We start from the raw sequence: 5,098 nt of genomic DNA, 5'->3' as shown, positions 1-5,098 counted from the left end.
ATTGATTTTTTTTTGTGTGTGTGTGATGACTTCTAAGTTGAGTGATCTGCACAGGAGCTTTTAAGAGTGAGTTTTCCATTCCCTACAGTTTTATAGTTTTCCTGAACATAATCCCTGTTGATTTTTATTTTTTTAAAGATTTATTTTATTTGAGAGAAATAATATGCAGTGGAGAGGGGCAGGGAAAGATGGAGAGAGAGAATCTCAAGTGTAGACTCCCACTAAGTATGGAGCCTAACATGGAGCTCAATCCAATGACCCTGAGATCATGACCTGAGCCCAAATTAAAAGTTGGATGCTCAACTGACTGAGCCACCCAGGTACCCCTCTGTTGATTTTTAAAGTCTGATGATTTGGGGACCTGTCTCTCCTGTGAATGATCTGAATGATCTAAGAGTTGGTATCCCTTATGTGGAGTGGCAATCTCTCAGTCCTCAGGAAAAGGTTCCATACCTTTTATATCATTCCTGATTAGGACTCACTGACTCACTGTGAATGTGGTGTTGCTATAGTTTTTGTTTTGTTTTTTGTTTTTTTTTGTTGTTGTTGTTGTTGTTTTTATTTTTACAAATCCATGTCTCTTCCTCTCACCTCTTGATGCTGTTTTTCTCTTCTTTGTTGTAGAGACTTCATTCAATTACCAGTTTTAGAAGTAATTATTCCACATGTAATTACAGATTTTTTTAAAATCAAATATCTAATATTTTATTTGTAAGTCAATAAAAAGTATATGTATATTAAAACTAAAAATTTGGACAATTTTTTGCATATGCATGGTGAGTGAAAATATTTGCAAATTTGTATGTTTTGTAAGTAGCATCATCAGTACATACTATGCCCAGATATACATAATGTACACTTAAGTGTCCTAGTTATATTTTTCAAAATTAGATACTTCTCTGAATTTTAAGAAAGTAGAAATCATTTAAAATATGAGGAATAGGAGTTAAGAGTGAGCTATATATCCAATTTAAATTACACTAAAATACAAACAAAATATAAACATAAGTGAAAATTTTCTAGAAGGAAGAATTTACTGTCTCCCCTCCCAAAGTAAGTAAATTACACTATAGAGAGAACTATACATGTACTGAGATACTTTCTTGCTTTGATAAGTGCAAAATAATTAATTTCATGTGATCTAAAATTTTAGGGTTATATAGTTAGAAATCTAGAATTCTACTTTTAAAGGCATGTCCACAATGCTAATGAGATACGTTAGCACAATCATTTGGATTGTTTGTCTACATGTTGGACAGGGCTTATTCCTTTTCTTTAGCTTTTTAACACACATAAAGCATACTATAAGATGTCCTATTTTTCGATGAACAACACGACCATTTTTGGGTTGACCTTGGCAAATCACACAAAGCTCAATGGAATTAAGGGGAAAACTAGATTCCATGATTTTTTCTTTTTCTTGTGTTTCTTCCCTCTTAACCTCTTTGATGTCTTCTTGGCTACTATAAATGATGCTGTTAGAAGTTGATGGCTGAGAATAGTCCTCACTTCGGATTGGGAGGCTTGTGTGATTTTATCATCATTTTCTTCAGTACATGATTCTCTGGAATCATTCACTGTATATATGTGTGTATATATATATTTTTACAACCACATCAAAGCCCTCTTTTATTTGTTTAGTTTTCTAGCTTAGCTTTCTCAGGCATTTTATCTTTACCTTTCCCTTTATCTTCAGGAAGCTAATTTCTCATGAAGGGCCCAACATCTGTTGCAATGAGGCAGAAGAGGAGGATTCATTTCACTGCATGAAGTACACTTCCAATAGTCTGCCAAGGAAACTTCAGAAAATTCTTCAAGTGAGTCTGTATTATTTTCCCCTGCCTGACACAGAGTTAATATACTTCATCTTCTTCATATGAGAGTTCTTGTCCTTCATGAAGGCTATAATCTTCTGAATTGAGAGACTCACCTTCAAATTCTACACTGAATCAGTCTGATACGAATTCAACTGATCACCTGAATGTTCACTTACACCAGCATCAACATCTGGATTTGATGGAGTGAGTCTCTGGTGATTCAGTGCTATTGCTTCTTTCATAACATCCTCTCCCTTATTACACACAGAGCAAGGGTTTCATCAAAGGAAAGGGAAATACTATCAGATTTGTGCCGCTTTCACTGTGGTTCACCAGGTAATTCATCTGAATGTTCCTCTGTATCACTAATTGCTCTCCTAGATGAGGTAGGTGGTCTGGAAACCAAATCTGAAAATGGAAGTTTGTCTTCCTGAAACTCTTGCACAGGGTCCTTTGATCACTCCCTCCTTCAAGGGGACACTTATTTTCACTCACAAGTGTGAATGAATCTGATGGCTCATGTTGATTGACCAATACCAAGTTTCCTCAGATCACTATATATATATTTTTTTTTCCTGTCTTCTTTCACAGAGAAATTTGGCACTCCAAACAAATCCCCTAGAAGATAATTGGAACAATATACAATATGCTATCATTTCTCATCATATAATCATTTAGTCATAATATACTGACTAAGATAAAACATAACCTCTTTCATAGTAGAAGTGTCTTTTTGTGCAGGAACAGATTTTAATAACTTCAAAAGCAATGGCTTTGCTCTCACCAGGGTCTCTTGTTCTAAAGCTGGAATTTGTGAAGTGCTTACAGCACTATCTGTTGACACAGACATGTTGGTATTGCACATTTGCCTGGATCAGTGTAGAATAAATGTTCTATGTTGGTGACCACTGATATCTATCTCTAACTACCTGTGAATACAGCTGCTCCCCACTAAGCAGGGAAGGAGTGGGAGGAGCAGGGACCTTCACTAAGCCCACAGAATCCCAATACCCTGGGCCTCAGCAACCATTCCACTGGTGAGGTCCAGGCCCCTGGGGCCCTTGAGCATGCTAGGTCAGGAGAAGAAGAAGGTTTCTGGTGGCAAAGGGGCAAGACCTCCGTCAGAGGGGTTAAGGGTGCCCCCTTGGACTTTGGCTCTTCCTCCATTTTCTTTCCAGCCACCCAGGGCCACACAGGCCCCAGAAAAAGCCCAGTCAGCCCAGGGACACCAGATGCATGCGCCCTGCTGCCCCTGTAATTGTAGAATTTTTGTTCCAATGAGAGAAGGTAATTTCAAGATCTTGCTATGCTTCCATGTTAAACCTAACCCTCTCTTCTTTTTTATATGTGTTTACAGGTATAAATTTCCTTCTAGCCACTGCTTTAGCAATATCTCATAAATTTTTGTATGTATTTTATTTGTTTTCATTTATTTCAAAATATTTCTAATTTCCCTTTTTATTTCTTATAGTTTGTATTTTGTTTAATTTCCTCCTGTTTATAAGTTTCTCTATTTAGAAATGTATGTATGTATCAGTATTTATCTAGGTATCTATTCACTATGCTATACTTTATAAATCTATCCTGGATATCCATGGTGCTGAGATCTCTTTTGGAGAACAAGAAGCTATGTTCCTACTTTAGAGAGAACATGTGAAGAGAAATATGATATTTCGTATAAATTTTCCAGTTAAAACAGTAATCAGGTGTAATGAGTCCCTACTGCTCATTTCCAGTGAGGAGGATTCTAAGCCTCTGGCTATCAGTGTGCAATGCCTGCTTATAAAGCAACCAAGAAAGAAAGATTTTGAAGCTTCACAGATTTACTTCATTAAAACAAGTTTAATAGTTTTTGAAAAAATTCCTTAGAAGTGCTTTCCTCAATGTTGTTTTGAGGTGAGATAATTGATATGAAGCATTCTGCAGATACCAAAATAAGCATTTCATCCATACTAATTGTTATTTGCATATATCTAAAAAAGGGCTTCAATATGAATATCTTTCAAAATCATGAACAGTATCAGGATATAACTTCAAAAGTCCATAAAGGTTAATCCAAAATACATTTGAAGAAACCTTTACATGCCAAAAAATGGTAGTTGATGGTCAACACTAGCAGAGATCATTGTAACACTTGTTTAATTTTGTTAACTTAAAAGATCTATACTTGCTAGTATAAAATACCAGGTTAGGGGACATGGGGGACTCCACAGGAAACACTTTAAGAGTGTGTAATTTCATAATAATGCCAAGGCAGACTACTGTGATTGCTGACTGGAAGGGCCCATAAGAAGTGGCAGATAAACTGTGGTTATGGGAAACTTGATTGCTTAAAGACTTTAGATGTCATACACTGTTAAGATAAAAGGAAGAGGAGGAGGAAAAATAGGAAAAGGAGGAGGAGTGGGAGAAGCCATTATGAGGAATTGGCATAGACATGAAGAAGAAACTAAGAATTCATGGAGAGTTTTGGGATGGGTTGCATCTAATGCAATTCTTTGCCTTTTAAATGTCAAGTTTGGTACTTTCTCATATTTAATGAACTCTAAATTATAAGAATCATCTTGGAGCTAAAACTGTTCCTCCAGTCATAATTTCAAGGTGGATTATTTTGGCAGGATAAGGCAGTCACCCACTTTCATCTCTTTCCTACTATGAGAATTAGTGGTAATAGCATAAATATATATATATATATATATATATATATATATATATATATATATATTGTTTTTTTATCTTGGGGAAATATTTTCTTTTATTCTGGGGAAATACAAGTCTTTCTTGCTACAGATTTGCTTTTTAAAATTTTGAGTTTCTATGGTAATTTTATATCTTCCTACAGTTTTCAACTTAATTTTAGCTTAAAATTTACATGAAGTAATTTAAAGAAGGATTTTAAAATTGATTACATGAAAAAAAGTTGTTTTGAATTTGATACCCTTATAAGGTTCATGTAAAGTGTATGAGGGACAATTGGATATTTTTAGTGTTCAAATAGAAAATTTTTGTTATTTTATATATATTCATTATTTATTTCTAACTTTCCTATTTTTGATATTTAATAGCGTTTAAGGATATCAGTATCATGTGAACATAAAATACACAAAATTTTTATTAAAACAAAGATAAACAGAAAATACTTTTGTCAAATTGTCTCACTATATTATCCTTCCCTTGAGAAGAGAATCATCCACTGTATGCAGTTTTGTTTATATGTGATTTAAGTGTTCTTGTGCAAAAATATTCATCTGTTGACGTTTGTTTGTCTGCAATCCTACTTC

General features: G+C 34.6%; 1 pseudogene; it reads right to left on the bottom strand.

The window, feature by feature from the left end:
• Positions 1–1,159: 1,159 nt before the first annotated feature.
• On the bottom strand, positions 1,160–2,682 carry LOC100688548 (annotated as a pseudogene).
• Between the last annotated feature and the right edge of the window lie 2,416 nt (positions 2,683–5,098).

The sequence above is a fragment of the Canis lupus genome, chromosome 31 (assembly GCF_011100685.1).
Source record: "Canis lupus familiaris isolate Mischka breed German Shepherd chromosome 31, alternate assembly UU_Cfam_GSD_1.0, whole genome shotgun sequence".
NCBI lineage: Eukaryota > Metazoa > Chordata > Mammalia > Carnivora > Canidae > Canis > Canis lupus.
The sequence above is the reverse complement of the archived record's forward strand: the minus strand, read 5'-3'. Positions and strand labels throughout refer to the sequence as shown.